General features: G+C 47.8%; 1 protein-coding gene across 1 annotated transcript in view; it reads left to right on the forward strand.

Annotated features, from left to right (window-relative positions):
* Positions 1-17586: 17586 nt before the first annotated feature.
* The window catches only part of BCL2L12 (BCL2 like 12), a 48906-nt gene continuing 46584 nt past the window's right edge, over positions 17587-19908 (forward strand). Inside the window, exon 1 of the mRNA XM_040327517.1 lies at positions 17587-17715. The gene's annotated coding sequence lies outside the window, so the exon portion shown is untranslated. The remainder of the gene's footprint in view (positions 17716-19908) is intronic.

Below are 19908 nucleotides of genomic sequence, written 5' to 3' on the forward strand. Positions count from 1 at the left end.
ATACAGTATATCACAAAAGTGAGTACACCCCTCACATTTTTGTAAATATTTTATTATATCTTTTCATGTAACACTGAAGAAATGATACTTTGCTACAATGTAAAGTAGTGAGTGTACAGCTTGTATAACAGTGTAAATTTGTTGTCCCCTCAAAATAACTCAACATACAGCCATTAATGTCTAAACTGCTGGCAACAAAAGTGAGTGCACACCTAAGTGAAAATGTCCAAGTTGGGTCCAAAGTGTCAATATTTTTTGTGGTCACCATTATTTTCCAGCACTGCTTTAACCCTCTTGAGGAAGGAGTTCACCAGAGCTTCACAGGTTGACACTGGAGTCCTCTTGTTAGAGACCTTGCACTCCTCCACCTTCCATTTGAGGATGCCCCACAGATGCTCAATAGGGTTCAGGTCTGGAGACATGCTTGGCCAGTCCATCACCTTTACCCTCAGCTTCTTTAGCAAGGCAGTGGTCATCTTGGAGGTGTGTTTGGGGTCGTTATCATGTTGGAATACTGCCCTGCAACCCAGTCTCCAAAGGGGAGGGATCATGCTCTGCTTCAGTATGTCACAGTACATGTTGGCATTCATGGTTCACTCAGTGAACTGTAGCTCCCCAGTGCTGGCAGCACTCGTGCAGCCCCAGACCATGACACTCCCACCACCATGCTTGACTGTAGGCAAGAAACACTTGTCTTTAAACTCCTCACCTGGTTGCCACCAACACACGCTTGATACCATCTAAACCAAATACGCTTATTTTGGTCTCATCAGACCACAGGACATGGTTCCAGTAATCCATGTCCTTAGTCTGCTTGTCTTCAGCAAACTGTTTTTGGTCTTTCTTGTGCACTATCTTTAGAAGAGGCTTCTTTCTGGGATGACAGCCATGCAGGCCAATTTGATGCAGTGTGCGGTGTATGGTCTGAGCACTTACAGGCTGACCCCCCACCCCTTCAACTTCTGCAGCAATGCTGGCAGCACTCTAATGTCTATTTCCCAAACACAACCTCTGGATATGATGCTGAGCACGTGCATTAAATTTCTTTGGTCGACCATGGTGAGGCCTGTTCTGAGTGGAACCTGTCCTGTTAAACCGCTGTATTGTCTTGACCATCATGCTACAGCTCAGTTTCAGGGTCCTGGCAATCTTCTTATAGCTTAGGCCATCTTTATGTAGAACAACAATTCTTTTTTTCAGATCCTCAGAGAGTTTCTTTGCCATGTTGAATTTCAGGTGATGAGTATGTGAGAGTGATAACACCAAATTTAACACACCTGCTATCCATTCACGCCTGAGACCTTATAACACTAACAAGTCACATGACACCGGGGAGGGAAAATGGATAATTGGGCCCAATTGGGACATTTTCACTTAGGAGTGCACTCACTTTTGTTGCCAGTGGTTTAGACATTAATGGCTGTGTGTTGAGTTATTTTGAGGGGACAGCAAATTTACACTCTTATACAAGCTGTACACTCACTACTTTACATTGTATCAAAGTGTAATTTCTTCACTGTTGTTACATATAATAAAATATTTACAAAAATGTGAGGGGTGTACTCACTTTTGTGAGATACTGTAGAGGTTAGTAAGTGTCTCAGGGTTCTATATAGAGGTTGGTAAGTATTTGGAGGTTTTATATAGAGGTCAGTATGTGTCTGGAGTCTAATATAGCGGTTGGCAGGTGTCAGGGGGGGTGTGTCTTATATAGAGGTCCGACGCTTGAGCCCGCCACCGCACACCATTGCCAACAATTGGTTTAGTGTGCAGCAACTGGCTGTGGTTAGTTCCCAAGATGCTTGGCGCAATCTTCAAAAACTGTGTGCAAGTGTAACTAGAAGAATTGATGCTGTTTTGAAGGCAAAGGGTAGTAATTTGGATTTATCTTCTGTTCATTTACTTACCATTGTGTTAATTGATACAAAATTAACTATTAACACTTCTATTTCTGAAAGCATTCTTTTTCATACCTGCCTAAAACTTTTGCACAGTACTATAAATCACCTGTTTAACCACTTCAGTACTGGGCACTTTAACCCGGGGAAAATCCGATTGCCTCTCGGGGGATCAGGAAGGATTTTTTTCCCCTGCTGTAGCAAATTGGATAATGCTCTGCTGGGGTTGTTTGCCTTCCTCTGGATCAACTGTGAATATAGAATTGGGTATATAAGATTGTACGATTTTTTTATTTATTTTTTATGGTTGAACTGGATGGACTTGTGTCTTTTTTCAACCTGACTAACTATGTAACTATGTAACCCCCTCATAGCCTAGGCCAATTTTCAGCTTTCAGTGCTGAAAATGAATGACATTGCTGCACTATGAATGATAATTGCTTAATCATGCAACACTGAAACAAGATAAAAATGTTAATATTTTTTTTAAGACAGATAGAGCTGTCTTTTGGTGGTATTTAATCACAACTGGAATTTTTTGCTAAACAAATGAAAAAAGACCGAAAATTTTGAAAATTGTTTTAGTTTTTCTTAGTATCTTTTATAAAATGTTGCAAATAAGTAATTTTTCTTCTTCACTGATGTGCACTGATGAGACTACACTGATGGGCACTGATGAGGCTACACTGATAGGCACTGATGGGCAATGATGAGGCTGCACTGATAGGCACTGATGAGGCTGCTCTGATGGGCAATGATGAGGCTGCACTGATGAGGTGGTACTGATGGCCAATGATGGGCACTGATAAGCTGCACTGATAGGCAACAATGAGGCTGGACTGATGAGGTGGCACTGATAAGCTGTACTGATGGGCCATGATGGACACTGATGAGGCGGCACTCATGGGCACTGATAGGTGGCACTGATAAGCTTCACTGATCACCAGGGGTTATTGTAGAGCTGGGCAATTTTTGGCCCCCAAAAAAATCTGCGATTTAAAAAAAAAACAATTCTAATCAAGTTTTTTTTTCTCTGATGGACACCGTGCCGGTCCTAAAGAGCTGCGGGCAGGAGTGGCTTCAGCCTAGTCTGGCGCGATCCTGGGAGAAGGCTGCGGACTAGGCCAAAGCCGCTGCCTCCCCTAAAAAATCCTGCTCGCTGCGATCCTGGGAAAAGGCATCGACTTCGGCCTAGTCCGCGGCATCCGGCCTTTTCCCAGGATCACGGAGAGCTGCGGGCAGGATTTTTTAGGCGAGGCTGCGGCTTCAGCCTAGTCCGTGGAGCGCCAGTCCTATGAAAAAAATAAATAAATTTGTCCTCCCAACTCGATTCAAGATTCAAATCGATTTTTTTCCCTAGCCCTAGGTAATTGATGATCAGTGCCCTCATTATCAGTGTAAGCAAAGTACTGACAGCCTCGCTGGGTATCAGCTGTTCTTTCCTCAAACAGACGTAGCATGTGAGGAAAGGACTGCTGGTAACTGGCAAGTCTGTTTACACTCCTAGGGAGTACTTCTTACTGTAGGGGGGATGGGCTGTGTGTCACATGACACTGATCTCTGCTCCGAGTACACGGAGCGGAGATCAGTGTCATTGTCACTAGGTAGAGCGGGGAGATGCTTGTTTCCACAAGCATCTCCCCGCTCTATCTCTCCGTGTCCCCGCGGCGATCTAGTCCGTGGGACCCACGGTTGGGCTCACGGAGAAAGCGGCAGGGTTGCGAGCGTGCCTGCGGCGCGCGCGGCCACACAGCAGCATCCTAAAGGGGACGTACCTGTACGTACCTATGCCTGTCCGTGCCACCTTGCCAACGTAAATATACAGGAGGCGGTCCTTTAGCAGTTAAAGCAGAACCCTTCTAGTTTTTTCCTTCCCATGTATTATTTGCTATTTTTAAGTCTGAAAATTAGGTTAACAAAAATCTCAATTCTAAAATGTAATTAAGGTCTTTTCATGGGCGTCTTGCTTTCTGATCAATAGGGGATCTGTTCACCGATTGGAGCAGAGAGGGGCAGATGACAGGTCTGTGTCCTCAGTTTATGCAGAGTAGACATAGACAGACCCTGCTCTGTTCTATGGCGGCCGGGTGTAAACAGATTCCACTGTCTCCGATCCGGTCTCCCCACACGAAACAGGCCTTATCGGACCCAGAGGTAGGTGGGTGAAAACAGCCACAAGTCCATTTACACCTGCTGGTCTATAGGAATGCGTGGACCATCCAATCAGGTCTGCCTGAAAAACTAACAGGTGGACCTGATCAGATCACCCGAGTGAAAGGGTCCTAGAAAACATTTGCAAATTAAGAATGTTTTTTTTTTATTATTTAAAAAGGGGTAAAACAGAAACAGCTTTCATTTATAATAATAATAAAAAATAAATACTGTGAGCACTACCGTAAATAAAGAAATATTGTGGAAATTCTAATACTGCAACAATGTATTTATGAATGAAGTTTGTTTGCAGGAGGAGCCACTGTGGGTGCTTTGGAAACACGCCAATGGATTCAGCTGTCAAAATTAAAAGCTGGTTCTGTAATTATGCGGAACATAAATGCATGGGACAGCCTTGTTTGTTATTCAAAGTACTGTCTAACTGGTTTCGAACCAGCAGCCTAAAGCCGAGTACACACTATCAGTTTTTACACACTTCAGCCCCAGCGGGATGAATGAAAAAAAACTGAAGGGCTTGGGAGGAGATCCTGTACTAACAATCCAATGTTGGTACCGTGAACTCCCCGCTGAGCTATTGTGTTCTGACAGGGAGGGGGGGGGGGGTTGGTCAGCATTGGCTGATAGCACTGATGGTTTGGCTGCTGACGGCTCCCAGGTAGCAGCCCTCAGACAGCAGGTACTGGACACTGAGTACAAATAGGGCCTAGCAGCTAGCTTGTGGATGTGTTGCTCAAACACCTAGCAACCCACATGATAGCCCTTTATGACAGGCTCCCCATTCCTCTCCCCACCCCGTGATTCGTTGCACCACCTGTGAGTAAGGTGCAGCATGGTGTGGTGGGCAGTGAACACACAGGGGCAGATCCACATACATCTGCACCGTGCGCAGCGTATGTAAGATACGCTACGCCGCTGTAACTTACTTTGCTTTGAATCCTCAACGAATTTGCGCCGTAAGTTACGGCGGCGTAGTGTATCTCTCGCGGCGTAAGGGCGCGGAATTCAAATGGATCTAATGGGGGCGTGTTTTATGTTAATATGTCGTGACCCGACGTAAACAACGTTTTTTTAGAACTGCGCATGCGCCGTCCCTGGGGGTATCCCAGTGCGCATGCTTGAAATTAAACCGGAACCCGCCAATGCTTACGACGGTGCCGTCATTCTACGCAAATTCCTATTCGCGAACGACTTACGCAAACGACGTAAAAAATTCAAAATTGTACGCAGGAAGGACGGCCATACTTAACATTGAGTATGCCTCAGTATAGCAGCTTTAACTATACGCCAGGAAAAGCCGAACGCAAACGACGGGGAAAAAAAGCGACGGGCCGACGTACGTTCGTGGATCGCCGTAAATAGCTCATTTGCATACTCAACGTGGATTACGACGGGAACGCCACCTAGCGGCGGACGAAAAATTGCATCTTAGATCCGACGGCGTATGAACACGTATGCCTGTCGGATCTAGCCGAGATGCCGTTGTATCTTGTTTTGAGGAATTTTGAAATTACGCCGGGGTATCAATAGAATAGAGTCCAATAGAATAGAGTGCAAACTGGGAGTAAGCAATATATTGTAGAAAAGTTTAACACAGAACAATCAGGTCCGGTGGGAAGGCATGCCCATCCAAAGCCACTTACAAACTGTAACAACGGTGTATAGTCTTGAAAGATGCCGACAGTATCTGCAATGAGAAGTGGAATGCGGCCTGTCTAGTCCATACTCAAAGAAGTGGCTTCCTGGAGAGAGGCAGAGGTAGTCTCTGCATTGTCCCTACTTGTCCGGAACCTTTCCCTATATCTAAGCACTGTCCCTGTCAGACGGGGTATAGGGTTGCCAAACCCAAACACTTTAGCAGCGCACAGCAATTTTTCTAGAGTATAAACTATACATATATTTTGCAATTAAATAACATTTCTAATCATATGAAGTTAATCACAAGAGTCCCCCTTTACATCAGAGTCCAAAGAGTTCCTCTTTTACATCTCAATCTGCAGAGTTCCCCTTTTAAAACTAAATCTGCAAACAACTCCATTCAGCAACCCTGCTGGGAAGCCATCGTCCAGTCTGAATAATATGTCCGGGTTTCATGCACTTTGACACATGATTCCAAACCCGAACTGTCCGGGTGAATACCGGACAGGTGGCAGCCCTACCTGGGTACCTGTCCCTACATTAGCCACTCAAATAAAGCGTGCCAAATCTGGGAGCTGGCATCTTTAGGAGACTCTGCCTGACCAAAGATGACCACCAAAGTCACATGGGGCGCCAGCATCCAATTGGACAGCTGTTTCTCTGTGACCACAGGAAATCAAAGAGCAACCAAGTTCCTCACAACCTCCTTTCCCATCTGCATTGCTGCTTCGCTCGAGCACCAGCTCCAGAATGCAGACTGTACCTGCCTACAGGCCCAACGGAATCAGGAATCTGGCAGCTGCACACAGAGGACAATTCCCAGTGCTGGAATGTGTAACAGGTGGAGTGTGATCCAAAATCCATACACTAATATAAAGACCAATGCTAAGTTTACGCCAGTACAGTACAATTTAGCCCATGCATTTTTTGCCCATTCTTGCTTGCTACGTAAATGGCAGCCCATTCATTTTAGTGGGCTGCCCCACCTATGGGAGAGAAGTCCCTGACCCTTGCGGCTTGGCACACATGTTTTTCAATGCATGGGGGTGTCATTAGAAATCAATGGCACCCCCACTCGTATGCTAAAGACCTACATGTTTCTTTGTGTGTCGGGAAAGGGCATGATTTTAGGCATGTTCCCAACATGCATAGGGTTGAACCAAGCCTAATACTTTTGCCAGTTTACATATATCTAAAGAGACATTTTTTTGTCATCTGAATCCGATTGGGAATTTCCCTTTCTTTAGGCTAGGTTCACATTGATGTGTGGGAAAACATTGCATGTGATTCACACAGGAATCGCACTGCATTCTGTGCACATCACTTGCGATGTCTGTGCGGTGCGATTTCAGCCATACATTTTGTATGGCTGAAGTCGCATCGCATCTGCACCAAAATGGTGCAGTACCCTTTTTTCTCCCGCACCTGAATCGCATCACATGGGTGTTCACATGCCATCTGTCTCAGGGTGTCGTTAAAATAATTTTGACACCCGCAGCAGGATGCATGGACGCTGTGCGATCGCTTAGAATGCAATGCAAGGAAATGAAGTGAATCTCGCACACTGCATTAGTGTGCCCTGAGACTTACTGTCATATAGAACAGGAAGTGAGAGTAAATCTCCCTTTGTCATTTGGTCAAATGGGAAAAGTATGTTTCCCTACATGGGGACAAAGACAGCAATAAGGACCATTCTTTCCAAAAAAATATTAGAAAAAGTGTCTGGCTTTAGATACACTCTAACTAGTAAACATATTTATTTTGTTTAGTATATCATACCTAAACCTCCCTGGCAGTATGATTCTTTCAGATTTTTGGTGCTGAAAGCGGTACAATTGTTTTGCATGGAAATTTGGCGTTTTACATTGTAGGCCTGTAATTCTTAGGCCCCGTACACACGATAGAATCCATCCGCTGAAAAATCTCAGCAGATCGGTTTCAGCGGATAGATTCTATGGTGTGTACATTCCTGCGGATATTTATCCGCGGAAATTTCCCAATTCCAGCAGATAAAAATTTGTAGACATGTCTACAAATCTATCCGCTTAAATTGGCTCCCGCGGATCGATCCGGTGGTCTGTACAGACTCACCGGATCGATCCGTCCGAAGGGATCCCCCGCATGCGTCGTAATGATTCGACGCATGCGTGGAATTCCTTTTATGACAGCGTCGCGCACGTCGCCGCGTCATCGCGGCGACGGCGCGACACGTCATCGCGAGGGGATTTCGGCGCGGATTTCGATCCGATGGTGAGTACACTCCATCGGATCCAAATCCGTGGAAATCCTCGAGAGGATTTATCCGCGGATACGGTCCGGTGGACCGTATCCGCGGATAAATCCTCTCGTGTGTACTAGGCCTTAGGAATAACTCACTTAAATCTGTCCAAACAAGAGTCTAGTAGACATCCCGGGTATGATAAAGTTTGAAACACAAAATCATAAATTATAATATAATAAATAACTATAAATAATTATAACAAATAATATTGTAATTATAATAAAAATTATTCAATAATGTAATCAAATCAAAAACTGACATTTTCTCAGTTGCAGAATTGTCGCTGTCATTACTTTCAGTGTTTGATGACGAATTTCCCCACAAATCACTATCGCTCAATTCTGCAAGTGATTTTAATTTATTATCGCTGTTTTCTAGCTGCTCTAAAATCACTTTTATCATAAACGGACACTTTTTGGATGCTATGGACAATCTCCAGTTTACAGGCAGAAGGAACAGTTTTTATTATATAAAACTGCATGCAGGACACGGGGCAGACCACTAGGGACAAAGAGGATGTGTAATTATTTGAAACAGTACTGTAATCTGTAAGATTACAGTATACTGTATCTATACCAGTGTCGCCAACCGTCCGTATTTTTGCGGACAGTTGGTAAAAACGGGCACTTTTTTCCCCCATTCGTAAATGTCCGTGGTTGCGGGAATGTGCCAGTAAAAATAGCCGAGACCAGTTCGGCTTGGAACTGTGCATGGAGATTGGAGGCAGGGGGTGATTGGAGGCAGGGGGTGATAGTGGCTGCGGTGGCACCGCAAAGGGGGATGGAGGCAGGGGGCAATGGAGGGAGGGGGAGATTGGAGGCAGGGGGTGTTAGTGGCAGGGGGTGATTGGAGGCAGGGGGTGATCGTAGCACCGCAGAGGGGGATGGTGGCACCGCAGAGGGTGGGGGATGGAGACAGGGGTTGTTGGTGGCACCGCAGAGGCTGGGGGATGGAGACAGGGGTTGTTGGTGGCACCACAGAGGGGGATGGAGGCAGGGGACGATGGAGGCAGGGGGTGATTGGAGGCAGGGGGCCTGGGGGAGATTGGAGGCAGGGGGGAATTGTGGCACCGCAGGGGGGGTGAAGGCAGGGGGTGTTGGTGGCAGAGGGGGATGGAGGCAGGGAGTGATGTGACTAAATAATTTGCCCTTATTATATCAAAAATAACAAAAATATGTTTTTTTGCTGGTAGATTTTATCTGGTAGGTTGGCAACACTGATCTATACTGTGTTTTAACTTCCCCTGTATCCTGCAATGCAATCCCGAGTCTGGCTCGGAGTTACCGCTTTTGGTATGTAAAATTCACCCCGAGCCAGTCTCGGGAATACCGCTAGGCAGGTTAACAGGGGACACAGAGGAGGAAAGAGGGACAGGGGTATTTAACACTCAATGAATGACAGTCTTGTCACATGAGGGATCAGTAGGAATGTTAATGTTTTGCAAACAAGAAATACCATAGTTTCCTGTTAAACTTAACCTGTAATTTGCTCATCCCGGAAAAAGAAGTTCATTACCGCAGGTACTGTAAGCAGCTTGCATTTATCTTGTCTACCCTGTCTAGGCTCCTTGATCTGCATATCTCTTAAAGTGGAGTTCCACCCAGGAAAACAACATTTGCCCAAAAATCTTTAAAAAAAATGAAAAAAAAATGTATGAAAAAAAATTATACTCACCCGAAATACCTGTTGCTATGCGGAAGTTCGTAATCTGCCTCTTCCGTAGCCGCGGTCCGTCTTCTTCTTCATCTTCTCCTAGTGAATGGGGCGCGCTGCTTTCTGGGAACTGTGTGTGTTCTCAGAGAGCAGCCGCCCATTCACAAGTCGGCGCGGGACTCGCGCATGCGCAGTAGGAAATGGGCAGTGAAGCCGTAAGCCTTTACTGCCTGTTTCCCCTAGTGTGAATGGCGGCACGGGACCTGCATCGATCGTGGGATCGGCATTGGGGGGCCATCAGCGTGGGCAAGTAGGACAGGTAAGTGTCCTTATTAAAAGTCAGCAGCTACACTGTTAGTAGCTGCTGACTTTTAAAAAAAAAAAATTGCGGGTGGAATCCCACTTTAAAAGGTTAGTAAAGGAGAAAAAAAATTCCTTTAAAATAACAAACATGTTATACTTACCTCCACTGTGCAGTTCATTTTGCACAGAGAGGCCCCGATCTACATCTTCTGGGGTCCCTCGGCGGCTGTCCCTGGTCCTCCCCGCAAGAACTGACCACAGTCATGCGAGAGCTCGCATGGTGGTGAGTAATTGCGGGCACGCTCCCGTGATACAGCGAGCGGCCATAGCAGCATCAGACCCGCCATTTCTTCACTGAGAACCGAGCCACCGAACACCGCCGATGGCTCGGTTCTCACTCCTCCCCAATGTCAGTCAGCATCTCTCCTGCTCTGAGCCTCCATGCTCATCGGAGCGCTTAGCTGTGAAGGGGCGGGGAGCGGCTATCTCAGTCATGGCAGCTGGCAGAACCAGACTTCGGAAGTTGGGATGATGCGCCGCCTCGACTGATAACAGTGACATGTCACGTGTCACAGGAGTGCAAAATTAATTGCACTCTGTGACCCAGAGAAGAAGCCCAGCCTAAAAAGCTCAGGCTGGACTTCTCCTTTAAGAGAAGCGAGCAAAGTCCTTTCTTGTATTAAGAGAGGTATGGACTAAAGAGAGAGAGATATAATTGTGCCCCTGTGCAAATCATTAGTAAGACCTCATCTGGAATATGCAGTTCAATTTTGGGCACCAGTTCTCAAAAAGGACATCGGAGAACTGGAGAAAGTGCAGAGAAGGGCAACCAAACTGATAAGAGGCATGGAGGAGCTCAGCTATGAGGAAAGATTAGAAGAACTGAATTTATTCACTCTTGAGAAGAGGAGATTAAGGGGGGATATGATCAACATCTACAAATACATAAGGGGTCCATATAATGAACTTGGTGTTGAGTTAACAACAAAGCCTGGGGAAGGCCCAGGGAAAAACCAAGCCTACTTACCTACCAGCTTGCACTTGAGTTATTCACGCTAAGGTCATCACAGAGGACAAGGGGGCACTCTTTACGTCTAGAGGAAAAGAGATTTCATTTCCAAATATGGAAAGGTTTCTTCACAGTAAGAGCTGTGAAAATGTGGAACAGACTCCCTCCAGAGGTGGTTCTGGCAAGTTCAGTAGATTGCTTTTAAAAAGGCCTGGATTCTTTCCTAAATGTATACAATATAGCTGGGTACCAATATTTCTAGGTAAAGTTGATCCAGGGAAAATCAGATTGTCTCTCGGGGGATCAGGAAGGAAATTTTTCCCCTGCTGTAGCATATTGGATCATACTTTGCTGGGGTTTTTCGCCTTCCTCTGGTTGAAGGATTGTGTATATGGGATTGTATTTTATTATTATTATTTTTTTGTTGAACTAGATGGACTTTTTTTTTTATCTATGTAACTATATAAGAGGTGTGTCCTATGCCTACATACTTTTGCTAATAGGTGACCCTCAGACGAAGGTTGAACTTTATTTATATATATATATTTATATATATTGTATACAGTTTAGCTAGATCTCACTGCAGAGCGTTCCTAATAAACTACAGGCAGGCAGTTGATTCAGGTAGCTGCAGTATATTCAGTCAGAATACTGTATCCTGTGTGCAGTGTGCAGCTAAACCTCACTGCAGAGCGTTCCTGTTATTCTCTTCCTAATATACTACAGGCAGTAAAAAACAAAAACAAATTTCATTGACTGTTGTATGTTTTTTGAGTGACTGAGAGATGGATGTCTGGCTGGGCAGGGTCACAGGTGAACCACTACATTCGGAAACCCCTACAGGGGCATGGCTACACATACGATATACTACACTCTGTGTGAACGAGGCCTAACTCCTGTTTGTGTGACTGGCACTGTGGCCAGCCAGAGACACTGCACCACATGTTTCACCTCACTGAGTAGCCTGTGTGTGTGTGAGGGGAGAAGGTGTGCAAACACACAGGAAGTGCTACTGCCTGAGGCGGCCATGTTTGGTGCAGGGTGGAAAACGTGGCCCTGGGCAGGTGACCCACACATAGGGTTGCCAACTTTCTAAAATGGAAATAAGGAACGGGGGGAGGGGGGGCGTGGGCGGGGATGTTTTTTCCTGTGCAAAAAATAAGACAACATTTTAAGGAAGTGTAGTGCAAACAGGGCCGATCCTAGACGGGGTGCGAGAGGTGCAGTGCACCCAGGCGCCACAGAGGTGGGGGCGCTCAAGCGCCAGAGTGCTCCCCTCTCTCTCCCTCCTCCTCCATGTCGGTGTCCAGTGCCGCTCTCTCCGCCGCTGTTTCCTGGCTAGCTGAAGTCTGTCCCCCTTCATCCTGTCAGAGATCGGAGCGGCTCACTGTATCTGTTTGGGGGGGCGCAGCGCAGCATTTAGTGCCAGTGTCACTTGCGTTTCATGCGTCTTGTTGCGGCTCAGGGATGGGCAGCGGCTGCACGGTGATTGGAGGTGTCATGTGCGGTGACAGGGGCTGGGTTGTTCTGGTGGTCCCGCCTCTGCCTCGCTATGCGAGTCAGCGCCGTCATCCTCTCCTCCTCCGCGCCAGACTGGATCTCCCTTTTCCCCTATTGTGGCAGACAGTCTGGGACTGTAAGGAGGTCAGTAAGATTTATCTTATCTAGTTTGCAAAACCTGGAGAGGAACTTCCGAACCTTGAACACTACAACTTGTATTCATATACTGTATTGCCTTTTCCTCAGTTTTTAGGCATTGAATGACAAGGAATCATGTATAGTCTTTTACATGTAATATAAACACAATAACTTTTACTTGTAAGTGTATTGTGGTTGTTGATACTGAGATAGTCTATTTTTCTCTATTCCCAGTGGTAAACAGCTTTAGCAATTGTCTCCACTTCCCTCCTTTACCCCCACCTGTCCCCCCAATGCTTCTCCTGTCCCCCCACTTATCCGCAATGTCCCTCTGTCCCCCACTTATCCGCAATGTCCCTCTGTCCCCCCAATGCTTCTCCTGTCCCCCCACTTATCCGCAATGTCCCTCCTGTCCCCCACTTATCCGCAATGTCCCTCCTGTCCCCCACTTATCCGCAATGTCCCTTCTGTCCCCCCACTTACCCGCAATGTCCCTATGTCCCCCACTTATCCGCAATGTCCCTCTGTCCCCCACTTATCCGCAATGTCCCTCTGTCCCCCCAATGCTTCTCCTGTCCCCCCACTTATCCGCAATGTCCCTCCTTCCCCCCAATGCTCCTCCTGTCCCCCCACTTATTCGCAATGTCCCTCCTTCCCCCCCAATGCTCCTCCTGTCCCCCACTTATCCGCAATGTCCCCCCTGTCCCCCACTTATCCGCAATGTCCCTCCTGTCCCCCACTTATCCGCAATGTCCCTTCTGTCCCCCCACTTATCCGCAATGTCCCTCCTGTCCCCCCACTTATCTGCAATGTCCCTCTGTCCCCCACTTATCCGCAATGTCCCTCTGTCCCCCCAATGCTTCTCCTGTCCCCCCACTTATCCGCAATGTCCCTCCTGTCCCCCACTTATCCGCAATGTCCCTCCTGTCCCCCCCTTATCCGCAATGTCCCTTCTGTCCCCCCACTTACCCGCAATGTCCCTATGTCCCCCACTTATCCGCAATGTCCCTCTGTCCCCCACTTATCCGCAATGTCCCTCTGTCCCCCCAATGCTTCTCCTGTCCCCCCACTTATCCGAAATGTCCCTCCTTCCCCCCCAATGCTCCTCCTGTCCCCCCACTTATTCGCAATGTCCCTCCTTCCCCCCCAATGCTCCTCCTGTCCCCCACTTATCCGCAATGTCCCCCCTGTCCCCCAATTATCCGCAATGTCCCTCCTGTCCCCCACTTATCGGCAATGTCCCTTCTGTCCCCCCACTTATCCGCAATGTCCCTCCTGTCCCCCCACTTATCCGATATGTCCCTTCTGTCCCCCCCACTTATCCGCAATGTCCCTCCTGTTCCCCCAATTATCCCCAATGTTCCTCCTGTCCCCCAAATTATCCCCAATGTTCCTCCTGTCCCTCCAATTATCCCCAATGTTCCTCCTGTCCATCCAATGTCCCTACTGGCCCCCTAATGTCCCTCCTGTCCCCCCCCCCCCACTTATCCGCAATGTCCCTCCAATGTCCCTACTGGCCCCCTAATGTTCCTCCTGTCCCCCCAATATTCCTCCTGGCCCCCCACGTATCTTCAATGTTCCTCCTGTCCTCCCAATTTTCCTCCTGTCCCCTCAACATTCTGCCTGACCTCCCACTTATCCCCAGTGTCTCTCCCATCCTCCCAATGTTCCTCCTGTTCCCCCACTTATCCCCAGTGTCCCTTCCAATGTTCCTCCTGTCCCTCCAATATTCCTCCTATCCTCCCACTTATCCTCAATGTCCCTCCTATCCCCCCCACTTATCCCCAGTGTCCCTCCCATCCTCCCAATGTTCCTCCTGCTCCCCCCCATTTATACCCATTATCTCACTTATACTAAATGTCCAGCCACTCCCCCCACTTATCCCAAATGTTCCCCTCCCCCCACTTATCCCCACTGTCCCTTCTGTCCCACCACTTATGCCAAATGTTTCTCCTATCCTCCCATGTATCCCTAATATCCCCCACTTATCCCAAGGTGTCCCTCTCTCCTCCCACCTATCCCAAACATCCCCCCACTTAGCACCAATTTTCAAACTCTTCCCCAAGTTAGAAATTAGCACATTGCCAACCCCCCCATTTAACACCAATGCCCAATGCAGTCTCTGACCATCTACTGTACTATGTCTGCAGTCTCTGACCATCTCCTGTACTATGTCTGCAGTTTCTGACCATCTCCTGTACTATGTCTGCAGTCTCTGACCATCTCCTGTACTATGTCTGCAGTCTCTGACCATCTTTTGTAGTGTTTCTGCAGTCTCTGACCATCTCCTGTGCTATGTCTGCAGTCTCTGACCACCTCCTGTATTATATCTGCAGTCTCTGACCTTCTCCTGTACCATGTCTGGGGACTCTTTCTAACAGAATCCCCCTCTGTGTGCATCAGAGAGACTCCATCCAGGTTTCATTATTGTACACTCTCCCTTTATTTTCTTTATTGTTAAAAGATCATGGGAAGATCCCAGGGTAACAAAGACTTCTTAGGGCAGCATCCCTGTGTTTGAGTCATTGCCATAGAAACATGTGTAGAGGGGAGGAGTTTGTAAGATGACCACGCCCATGTGGGGGCGCCAGAAATATTTCTGCACCCAGGCGTCTGTGACCCTAGGATCGGCCCTGAGTGCAAATATCTTTATATAATTATACTTCCATAACTTTTTCTTTACTTTCCTTACCATTTTATCTGCTACTCTCCCCCCCCCCTTTTTTGCTCTCCTTCTGCTCTCCTTCCCCTTTTCTCTGCTATCCTTCCCTTTTCTTTGCACTTTCCCTTTTCTTTGCTCTCATGTTTTCTTTGCTCTCCTTCCCCTGTCTTTGCTCTCCTTCCCCTTTTCTTTGCTCTCCTTCTGCTGTCCATCCATTTTCTTTGCTCTCCTTCCCCTTTTTATTGCTCTCCTTCCCCTTTTTATTGCTATCCTTCCCTCTTCTCTGCTCTTATTCCCCTTTTATTTGCTATCCTATCCCTTTTCTTTGCTCCTCTTCCCCTTTTTTTGCTCTCCTTCCCCTTTTCTTTGCTCTCCTTCTGCTGTCCTTCCATTTTCTTTGCTCTCCTTCCCCTTTTTTTGCTCTCCTTCCCCTTTTTTTGCTCTCCTTCCCCTTTTCTTTGCTCTCCTTCCCCTTTTCTTTGCTCCTTCTGTTGTCCTTCCATTTTCTTTGCTCTCTTATCCCTTTTCTCTGCTCCTCTTCCTCTTTTTTAAATCTCCTTCCCTTTTCTCTGCTCTCCTTCCCTTTGCTCTCCTCCCTCTGCCCCTCTTTCCCTTTTTTCTGCTCTCTGTCCCATTTTGTTGTCTCTTCTTCCCATTTTATTTGCTCTCCTGATGCTCTCCTTCCTCTTATCTGCTGCTTTGCCTAATATCCCTTTCCTTTGCTCAACCTTCCCCTTTCCTCTGCTCTTCTCCCCTTTTCTCTCTTCTGCTTACCTTTTTTTCTCTTGTGCTCTGCTCGCTTTCTTGCAGCAGCAGCTAGTTTTCTTTCTTCTTCGTTTTCTTTCTTCTTCTTCTTCTTCTTCTTCTTCTTCTTCTTCGTACGGCGGGCGGGGAATGCAGGGAGGGGTTACGTCATGACGTCATCGGCACGGCATTGCGGAATTGGTCAGAAGGCGGAGGGGAGGGGACGCCGACGCACAGACAGTCACTAAATGATGAAAGTGACGAACACCAATAAGGTACCGCGGAATACGGAACAAAGTGTGTTCCGTATCAGTTTGATACGGAACAGCACTTGTCTGTTTAAAATACGGGACGATTCCGTATTTTACGGAACGGTTGGCAACCCTACCCACACACAACCCTCATTACAGGGTGCGGTGGTAACCCAAAGGCCTTGTTGAGACTAGCAGTTGAGCCTTGTGTTATAGCACTCCCTCAACCCCACTAAGCTGCAAATGGCAGTGAACTGGGATTTTCACATGCTGCAGTTGCAATCCTTCGCTTCATGTCCAGGACATAAATGAACATGTTGCGAACATGTCTGTCAAACGCAACCCATTGGAGTGACTAGGTACCACAAATGCCCGCAACTGTGTTTGTTCATCAATATTGGGGTTAAAACAGTCCCATCGCCTACCCACTGACTGGCAATTGTCTCCAGGGTCGGGACAAGGGGTGGCTGCCCTGGGCACTGTTGTTTTAAGTGTGGGGGGGCTGTAAGGAGATTTGTGTTGGGAGAGGCAATTTGGTGGGGTGGCGCAGGGTCCGAATTGTTAGTAGTTGGGATTTAGGGGATTTGTGTTAGAATGAGGGAAGAGGATTTGTGCTATGAGGGAGGATTTGTACTAGAAGAGGTGATATGGTGAAGGAGGGAGGAGAACTGTGCTAGAAGGGTACATTTTATTTTGGGAGGGTGGATTTGTGCTAGTAGGGGCCATTTAGGGGGTGGATTTATGCTGGGAGGGGTACTTTGGAGTAGGGGGAGGGAAAGAATGAGTACTTTGAGGGGTAGAGGATTTGTGCTGGGGGGTGACTTTTTTTCGGGGAAGGGTAGTTTGGGGGAATTCATGGTTATGAGGTAAGCATGCAAATAAATGCTCACTTTTTTGGGGGGATTTTTGCTGGCACATAATGCTCATTCATCTTGAATGGGGTTGCTAGGTTCTAGGTGACCTTGTCCCGGCACTGATTTTGTGTGAAAGGCGACCTGAACACTGATCGCTTTTCAGAGGCGTGGAGGTTTTAGATGCACGTCTATACCTAGCCATAAGGTATTGAAGAGTCTGGCTTAGTATGACAGCCAGATATCTAGCATTTTCAAGACACAAGTTCAGTCACAGTGGCCCCTGGATTTTTCTCAGTAGAACCTTATTGACAGAAAGCTCCTGGTGCTTATTATGTAGTACATGACACTCTGAGGGAAGCAGTCACTGACAATAGTATTTTCTGTCACAGGAGAGACTCTGGCAGGACTTGGTACAGCAAACTTTTCACTCCCCCTCATGACGTCACCGGCCGGGCCCTGCCTGTAACCTGACCGGGGCTGCCTCTCCCGGGACGGACTGCGCACGCGCACGGATGCTCAGCTTAGAGTCCTGGAGAAGTTTTCGTGACTCTTTGATGGTTTCGGTCCGGGAGTACGGAGGAGGAGGAGGCAGCCCGGGATCGGTGTGGAGAAGAGGTATGTACGGGACACGATTCTCCCGGTCTGTGATTGTCCTTTCCGGTATACTGCAATCTAACACCAGGGATGATCACTGACTTCATGTTATCAGTCGGTGTTTGCTGTGATCGGTAGTAGACGTGTGATCACCATTGACTGAGCTTGGAGCAACTGTGTATGGCAACCAATCAGCTTCCAGCTTTCATTTTAAAATGTAACAAAAGCAATAGAAGTTGGTTGCCATGGACAGCTGCTCCAGTTTTAGGGCTCATTCACACGTCAGTGTTTTGTGACCTTGCGGAAAAATCGCAGATTTATTTACAAGTTCACAAAACAACACCTGTTTGTTGTGCTTGTGTCGCTATTCATTGTTAAGGGCACCCTGAGCCCAGCAAAAAAAACGCATGACAGGACGCGCAGCAAAACGCACAGCTGAAAAGCTTGACCAGGTGCGTATGTTGCACGTATGGAAGCCTATTGAAATCAATGGACTGCCCTGTGCGTGTGGCATCACTAAATGCCAAATGGGAATGCAGACTGAGGGCTCGTTCACACTTGTGGCAGACTTTACCATCCCTCAAAGTGATCTGGGGTGGATTGCCTTTCAGAGAGTGGTTGACAGGTGATATGTCGCCGTCTGTTTTACCCCTGAAAAGGGCGCGCAACCACGCCACAACTTCCTGCCTTGCATTCATTTGAATGGGTTGCGCTTGGCGGTGGTGCTGCCCACTAGGGATGAGCTCCGGCATGCTCGCACAGTGCACGTGCAGAGCCCGCCAGGAAGTCTGCACGGCGCTGCACTAACCACAGGCAGGGAGACATTTCCCGATCTCTGTAGCCGAGCATCAGGAATAGGTCTCCCTGCCTGTGATTAGCGCAGTGCTGTGCTGACTTCCTGGCGGGCTCTGCACGTGCACTGTGCGAACACGCCGGAGTGCATCACTACTGCCCACTGAACGAGATGGGGTTTTAATTTTTGCTTTGGTGTGTGTACACCCTGAGCCAGTGCCGATCCTGACCTCCCTGGGGCCCTAAGCAAAATGACATGGCACATTAAAAATGAGAAGCGGGGGCGCTGACGACAGTGACATGTCACTTTAAAGAAAGTTGAGAAGCGGGGGGAGGGGGTGTTCTGCTGTTGGAAATGACCCAGCCAGCGAGTTTAGAAGCGGGGTGAGGGGGCGAAAATGACTTCTCACCAGGCGGGGGCCCTTCGCAGCTTTGCGGGGCCCTAAGCGGCTTGCATAGTGAGCCTATAGGGAGGATCGGCCCTGCCCTGAGCGGCTGCTTGTTCTTTAGGCGGGCTGTCAGGGGGCGGTAAAACCCACTGCCATAGGCCCCTTGCACACGGAACTGTCTAGAAGCAGTGCGCCCCACCAACTTTCACACTAGTGGAACTTATCATGCGACTTTGGACGTGTCAAGTTGCGCCCCATTCTTTTCAATGGCACACATTCAGATCGGTAAGACTAAAGTCCCAGCGATTTTGAAAAGATGCCTTCACTACTTTTGTGCGACTTTTGACAAGACTGTGGTCCAGAGAGTGTAAAGTCAGATCAAAGTTACACTGGAAATTGTGGGACTTTGGCGTCCGCTCAGCGGGAGATCTCTTCCTTTGATCTCCACTGAGCCAGCAGATGACAGGTCCGTCTCTGCTCACTGAGCGGGGAGGGGCCTGTCGAGTGCCGCTGATTCCTATGAAGAGGTCGGATGAAAACAGCATGTCCGTTTTCTTCAGATCTGATCCGATCCACCAGGACGGATGGTGAGCGTATCGCCATACGTCTGATTGTACCGGAGCTGATTTCATCGGACATGGTCACTGCTGACATCCGTCACTCCTTAGACCTGCACGGAGCGTCTGTTGAGGTCCGCCAAAAAAACGGACAGGCTGACCTGAACGGCCCGCCCGTGTGAAAGGGGCCTTAGATGGCAGATGGGGCTGTTTACATGCTGCAGCCGCAATGCTTCGTCCCTGTGGCAAAGTTCACTTGACTTGTAGTGATCAAATGCTAAGTAAGTAGAGGAGCGCTGCAAACACCCTGGAACCGCGTGCAAAGCACACCATTGAGGCACATTTTTCAGCACAGGTTCACATTGAGGGCGAGTTTGAAATTGGCAATGCAGGCCAACTTCGGGGGGATTTGACAGATATCTGTGCTTGTTCATGCACATATGTCTATTCAAGTCACCAAATAAGGATGAACTCCA

This window comes from Rana temporaria, chromosome 10 (genome assembly GCF_905171775.1).
Source record: "Rana temporaria chromosome 10, aRanTem1.1, whole genome shotgun sequence".
NCBI lineage: Eukaryota > Metazoa > Chordata > Amphibia > Anura > Ranidae > Rana > Rana temporaria.